Below are 8585 nucleotides of genomic sequence, written 5' to 3'. Positions count from 1 at the left end.
ATATAATATATATAACGATAGAATCTTACAATTTTATGGGATAACACTTTTGTTTATGTATATCGATAAATTCTAAATATACAGAACACGTCATATCGAATTAAATTAACACAACTGTGTACGAACTATTATACTTATTTCGATTTATTAGTCATTTATAATCGTATTAGAATACAACGAGATTTATATACAAGTAAAATTAAACATTCATATATAGTAAAGTATTTTAATATTTTAATATTACCAGAGTTGTGTTTGCATTATAAAAGTTTTACGTTCTATGTTTGATCACCTACAAATATGGAATTCGATTTATTGATGCATTCGTTGTGGTTTCTTTGGAAAAGTGACATAGGTGTTTATAATTCTGTACGTTTGCTAGTATCGAAGCAATGTTTTCGGTTTCCTGAGGTTGCTTCTGTCACAGTTGAATATTGGTTTGAAAGATTCAATACTAATCTTCGTTTTTTTAACGAATGCCTTGGAATAATAAATTTCATTAGTCTTAATTTACGCCTGCAATTTTTATCTGCATTAAAAGACGCATATCCATCTTGGACGTTTGATCAATATATGGATGCTTTAAAATTACCAAAATTAACTATGAAATGGTATTTGAAAACTCTTCATAAAATTCAATGTAATCAATACTATTGAGACATTAAAAAATTCTTCAATCGGATTTTCCACGTGTAAGTTGAATCTTCAACGAAACAAAAAACAGAGAAAATATTTTGTTGAAGTGATTTATTTACCGTGGAATTAATAATCATTTTTATATGAATTCAGAAGAAATGATATTTCAATCAAGTACTCTGCATTATAATAAATATCATTTTATGTTAACCATAATACTATAGGACTAATTTTTTGAAGTAACAAGAAAAAGATTCAACTGCTTTTTTAATTTTTGTTTTAATAATGCAACAATGTAAACAAATTCTACAAATAAGAATATAAATGAAATATTAGTGAATATGCTTTCCAATAGAAAATATTTAATATAAGTTATAAATAAACGTATCGATAAGTACCAATGTCTTTTAAGAGGATAATGCGTCATACAAAATATAATTTGTTTTATAAATTTTATTCAAAAGTAACGCAAACCTTCCGCTTTTATTACGATACGAAACTCTGGGATTATTTTTATAAAATACTATTAACGTGTGATTTTATTTAAATTTAGGTATATAAAATTTTGATAAAATATTTTTTTACCGTAAAAAAACAACGTACAAATAATTTTTTAAATTAATTTCTTTTTCATTTATAGGAAAAATTTTGTATATGGACTTTTTGCAAAATGATTATTTTTTCAACGAAAAAAAGAATTTTTTACTAATCAATTTGAGACGAACTATGGAATAACATTATCTCTGTTATTAGAAGTATACTTTTATATATCGAAAAGAAACAATTATATTAAGGAGTTACATGGGTTTACACCGGGAAAAAATAGCATATTTTCAACAATTTTTTTTTCTATATAAAAAATGGAATTCTTATTCAAACTTTTTATAGCATTTAAGATACATATTTAAAGAACATTTTTTAAAATTTTGGTTGAAAAATATTTTAAACTCAGCCATTGCGACGTCATTTCCGGTGACCCCACCGAAAAAAAGTTTTTTCGCGTTGACAGCAGAACTTATAAACGGTGGGGGTTTTTCTGTTGAAAAAATAGGATCTTTTAGTGAATACTTAAAACTAGAAACTGGACGAAGGAAAAAGAAAAAAATTGAAATTTGGATTTTTGTCAACGTTTTTAGCAAGAACATTCAAATTTCGCTACAATTTGCACCACATTTTGGTTTCTTAGAATTCGATTTTATGAAAAAAACGAAAATCCTTCGTCCAAGTTCTTGTCAATAGTATTACGAAGACGTATAGCAAATTTCATCAAAATTGGTTAAATAGTTTTCGAGAATTCTTGACAACCGACTTTAGAAAAAGCGTTTTGAGAAAAACGCGTTTAAAGATTTGAGTGCTGGTATAAGAGCCATTAAAGAGTGGAACTTCCCAAGGCTCTATCTTTAAAACTACTACTCCTATCGACTTCAAAATTCAATACAATATTCTAGATAAGTTGTAGAATTCAAAACGGTAAAAAAAAAAAATTTTTTTGAAAGTCCCAAACCCATGTAACCCTTTAAGAAGAAAATGAATTTATATTATATATTTAGAAAAATGTAATTTTTAAACTTTTGAATTGACTGAAATGTTAGAGCAAACTTTATATTAGTCGGCTCTTTTATGTACTATGTTACACTTTAAATATTGTTTGGATTTTTTCAAAATTCAGGGTTAACTTTTTCTAAAAAAAAAACAAAGTTTCTTAAAAAATATTACGTTTATAAAAAAGAAATTATCTTTTAATTTCGACACAAAGAAATAATCATGAAAAAATTTTTAAATATCTAATCACATTAAAGTAAATATTAAAAACAATATTTTATACAAAATGTATTATTATTAGAGACACAAATACTTTAAATTATAAAAATAAATGTTTAGCTAATGTTAATTGAAAATAGTGCCTTAATGTTATTTGTTTTTCTTATTTTCCTAGAAATACTTATACAACCTATCATAACTGATCTGGCATAACATTTATTTGTTACAAACAAAGTTATGAACTTGCAAAAAATAGTATTTAATATAATTCCTGTAATTAATATCTTAGGAGTCGTTCAATTTTGATTTTTTTTTTCTACAAACATTATTGCTTCCAAAAAATTTGTACAACATTTCATTCCCTTAATTGTCTTTATCTAGAACCCAGTAACGAATCAGCATACTTATACTCAATTAGAATATCATATCATAAATTGATAGTAATTTAAAAGAATTAAAAGCCAACTGTTATTCTCTGACACGCTACGATTTCCGTGACATGAATGTTTATCTACACTTATAATTATAAGGACAATCGGTCAGAAAATCGAAAATCAAATTATTTGAAATTATCCAAACTCGAAAAGAAATTTCCTTAGAAAAAAAGTGGTAGGTAGAATAACCGGTCAACTATTTATTAAATTTCACCATAACCGATAAAATCATACAATTTTACAGGATATTATTATTGTTGTTTGTTTATATTGAGAAATCCTTATTTATGATATTAATAACGACTATATCTATCGAATCAAAACCATACAACAGTACGTATCATTATATATTTCGATATGTAATATTCCAAAATCATTTATATTGCAATTTAATACGACGAAATTGACATAAATGGAAAGTTAAGCATTCATATAGTGAGTTATTTTAATATTTGGACATATATATATCGAGATTCGCTAGTACTGATAAGTTTTATGCTTGTTGTTGAACACCTTTGAATATGGCTGACAGTAGATTAAGTGAGGTGTTACGATTATTGTGGAAAAATTTTCAGAAAGGAATAAGTATTGAGAATAGTGCTACGGAATTCCTCTCAAAAGATTATTTTGAGTATCCCGATGTATGTTTTGCATTAATAGACTATTGGTATATGTTTTTCTATTGGCATCCTTCTCGTTTCGGTAATGAATTTGCATTAAATTTCATAACATTGGAAGAGCGTTTGTTTTTTCTATCAACATTATTAAGAGACCATACTACTTGGACTACTCCATATTATATGGATGCTTTAAAAGTTTCCAGAGGAACTATATTTAATTATATGGCACGTCTTGATCACCACCATTGCCCACAAGGATGGATTCACCGCCAAGACTTGCAAAAATAAATTTATTTTTTTCTCTATCAATCGTTCAAATCCAAACCAAATAAGACAAATATTTTTTGCCAAAAACATTAAAATTACTGCGAATAAGACTTTTCGATTTTGAATTCGGAAAATTGTTTATTTCAACAAAGCAGTCACTACGATATATATATATATATATATATATATATAATTTAATACTACGAAATTGACATAAAAAGTAAAGTTAAACAATCATACAGTGAGTTATTTGAATATTTGGACATCAAGAATCACTTGCACCGATAAATTTGAACCTCGTTGTTGAATACTTTCGAATATGGCTGACAATAGATTTACTACGGTGTTACGATTATTGTGGAAAAATCATCAAAGAGGCATAAGTGTTGAGAATAGTGCAACGGAGCTCCTCTCAAAAGATTATTTTGAGTATCCTGATGTATGTTTAGCAGTAATAAGCTATTGGTTTCGTTTTTTCAATGAGCATCCTACTATTGAATATCCAGAAACTTTCGTAACTTACGAAGAACGTTTGGCTTTTCTATTTGTATTATTAAGAGACAATTCTACTTGGACTACTCTTTATTATATGGATGCTTTAAAAGTTTCCAGAGGAACTATATATAACTATATGGCACGTCTTGATTTTTACCATTGCCAACAGGGATGGATTCGTTACGAAGAATTGAAAAAATAAATTTCTTTTTATCAATCGTCCAATCCCGAACCAAACAAGACAAATATTTTTTCGAAAAAATTAGTTTCTGCGGATACGATTTCTTTATATGAAATCAGAAAATTGTTTATTTCAACAAAGCATTAACTACTATAATAGATAATTTCAATCTTCTAATAGACCAATTTTCTTAACTCAAAAGAAAAGGGTTATACTATTTTTTGTATTATTAATGTAAAAACATTAAAAATTCTACGAACGAAAAATTAATTGGATATCAATGAATATACACGAAAATGATTGAAACTTTGTTTTCCTACTGAAAAATTGTAATACGTTAAATATAACTCAATATAAACATATGTGCTAGTGGTTTTGAAGACAAAAATATTCCACATGAATATAATTTCATTTTGTTTATGTATGTTTAAAAACGAATGTAATATTCTTGAGAGTATGGAAATTTGGAGTATGGAGTCATGGAAATTTGTTGAGACATAATGGATAATTATTTTTAACAATAAACGAAATTGTATGCTTTTTTTATGTATATTTATAAAATATAGTTAATATTATACATTTTTATAAGATATAATAGGGACTCTAAAACTATTTTCTTAAATTACGTATTCTTTAAATACAAGAAAAGTTTCGTTTGCATTAGTTATTCTTGCAACAAAAGCAGTAAATTCTGTTAAGATCAATTTGTAAAAAACTATCGAAATATTTTATTGTTTTAATGTATATTAATATTTTTTAACATGGTAATAATATTTATTATAAAATATAGTATAAATCGAAACTATATTATTACATCGAATTTTTCGATTTAATGAACAAATTTTAAACACTTCACAAAAATATCTTACATATTTTTGAGCATTGTGTATTTAATAAGATGACCTCGAAATTTCAATTCAATCGCGGATAAAAAATGTAAAATAATTCTTTTAAGTAAGCTTGTAATATCCGGATATTGAAAACAACACATTTTGAGATTTTTTTAAACTAGAAATAGCTATGTTTTATTCGGCTACATTACTATGTTATGCTTAGAATATCGCTTTGAAACTATTTGTATCGTATCTTTATTTATGTTTCCTTTGAAATAAAATTTTTGTGCACTACTCAGTTTTTAAAAACAACATTACCTTCAAAATCCGAACCATAAAAGCATACAAAAAGGTGCCGTATTGTTAAATATTTGATATAAAACATATTATTGAACAATTATTTCAAGTTATGTAAATAAATTATGTAAATTACTATAGAAACTAAAAAAAAGTGTCTTAACACATTAAGCACATTGCTTTTCTTACGAGAAAACAAATACTAACTTTTAAATTCATTTTTACAATATGATTGTTTATCTGATATTCCATATAACATTATCTACGTATTGTTAGAAATTAGACAAATGCTGGAAAAAAAAATAAAAAAATGAGAAGTAAAGTATATCAACGTTTAAAACACGTGTACATATTGTAAAAAAAGAATTCAACAATAACGTAGTGTTGGCATTCGATTTGTTAACGTTATTTATTTGTTTTCAATTCCATCATTAAGATTAGAAACGGAAAACCACATGGGTTCGTTTCGTTTGAATGTTGTAAATAAAATAAAGTATTTATGCGTTGTTATTCCACGAATATCTCGATAGGAACATCGATTGTACCTTTATCTATGGTGGTACCACATACATACATATTCCTATGTATCGATAGGAACATCGATTGAGCCCTTAACGATAGGTACACTCCAACATATCCCTATGTATCGATAGAAAAATTGATAGGAACATCGAATGAGCCCTGAAAAAAAATTGTACCACATATATGTCCCTATATATCTATAGGAACATCGACTAAACCATTTAACTATGGTGGCACCACTTACATATGTATCTACGTGGATTGACACATTGAGTTTATTGTTCTTTCAACGTGTAATCAAGTCATATAGTTCTACAAAATATTATTGTTTATTTATTCCAAGAAGTTCTGTTTATTGTTAGTGCTATAATTAACGAATCATCCTATTGAATAAAATCTTCCTTAAATACTCATACACAAACAGTACGGATTATTATACTCATTATAAATTGAAAATTATTATAATAAAATTATTATACTTATTATAATATTTCTTAAGTTATCTAAGATTGCAATGAAATACGATAAAATTGATATAAAAGTAAAGTATTAAACATTCATACAGTAAGTTATTATAATTTTCAGATATATCAAGGTCCGCCTTTTATTGATCAAGTATACTCTTACCACATATCGTAACGTTTTTAATATGGATGACACACTTTTTACAACTTGGGATTATGAACTTTCATGGGTTGCCTCGCATAGAATAATTTTGAGTGGTTATAGAAACAACAAACCTGTTGCCGAAGTTGAAAAAGAACTTAACAAATTTTATACGTTTCCTACTGTGAGAATTGCGTTAGTTGAATATTGGTATATGCGATTAGAATCAGATATTTTAAGTATTGATAAAGAATATTCTAATTATATTTCGGGCAAGAGAAATCTGATACTTTTACGGTATTTACTTATAAAATATCCTTATTGGAAAATTCGATATTTAATGGATGTTTTTAAACTGAGCAGAAAAACAATGAAAAAATATATAAAAAAACTTGGCTTTGCCTATAATGGTTTAGGATGGAATAAATTGGTCTACAAAGAAAATGTTCACGAATAATTTGTGTATCCAGTGAAAAAAACAAGAAGAAAAAATATTCTGTCTGATTATTGGAATTCGAAAGATATGCAAACAAGAAAAAACAAAGCATTCGACATTATTAATCATCTTGATCGCATTAAGAATTAATATATCGAAGAAAAAAGGAAATACTTCAACTAATGTTTGGATATTTAACTTAACTAATGTTAAAAACCGAAAGATTCTGTTAACGAGAAGAAAATTGGAAAAAAAAAAAAATTAATGAACTGAGAAATGGATACAAACGATTTATATAAAGTACAAAAACCCATACACATAAATTATTTTTACATAAGCATAAGACTCCATCTAACAGTGATATTAAGGAAATAATATAGATTTTCACATTCAAACAAGCAAAGTCAGCTAATTTGTTACGGACTAATATAATAAAGTACAAAAATATTTATAATAAATATTTATAATATGCAATAACCATGTATTATATAATAATCTTTTTCTTTAAAAAAAATAGAGGAAAAAAATAATCTTATTCTTAAATAAAAAAAAAAAATTTTATTACTTTTTATATATTAATTAATATTATACAATTTTGCTTATGTAATTATTATTTAAAACAACAGGTTTTAGACATTATACAAAAATCTCTATATTTTAAATTAATTGTAAACTATTGCTATTTAATATAACGCTTAACTTATTTTTTTTATTGCTGGAAATATATTTTGTATTGTATTGTTAAATATTTTGTTTATGCAATACATATAGTCTCGTACGACTATATTTATTGTTAACAAGATATTGCACAATTATGTGTTAATTATTTATTATAAAGGATATCCGAAAAGTTTCTTCCTTAAAAAGAAAAAAATTATACGTAAAATCCTATATTGCATTTGTATTATTACAATATTATTTTATTGTTTAAAATTTTAAAAGATAATGTCGAAATAAAAATAAATAAATGTTGTCAAATTATCATTATTATTAAAAAATAATTTTTAAAAATATCTTTCCCAGAATTATCTTTATCTTGAAGACAGTAACATTTTGACGTATGTATACTCGATTACAAAATCTCTTGTCTTACATATATATAAATTAATAGTTATTTAAAAGAAATAAAAGCGAACTACTATCCTCTGATACGATACCATTTCTGTGACATCAATGTTTATCAACGCTTATTGTCATAAGGGCAATAGGTCAGAGAATCGAAAATCAAATCGTTTTAAATAATTTAAACTTTTCAAAAACAATTTACGTCAAAATAAGCGTCTTATTAAATTTTGATGGTATTTTCTCAGAAAGAATTATTCCTTGACCGGTAGAAATACGTATGATGATTAATTATTTATTAAATTCCACCACCAACGATAGAATGTTACAATTTTATGGATATTATTATTGTTTGTTTATTTTGAAAAATTCTATTTTGCGATATAATAACATCTATCAAATCAAATCCACACTACATTATGTACAAATATATAT

Source organism: Polistes canadensis, unplaced genomic scaffold (assembly GCF_001313835.1).
Source record: "Polistes canadensis isolate GaletaPanama2010 unplaced genomic scaffold, ASM131383v1 scaffold_167, whole genome shotgun sequence".
In the NCBI taxonomy this organism is placed as follows: domain Eukaryota; kingdom Metazoa; phylum Arthropoda; class Insecta; order Hymenoptera; family Vespidae; genus Polistes; species Polistes canadensis.
This window is presented reverse-complemented; position numbering follows the sequence as displayed.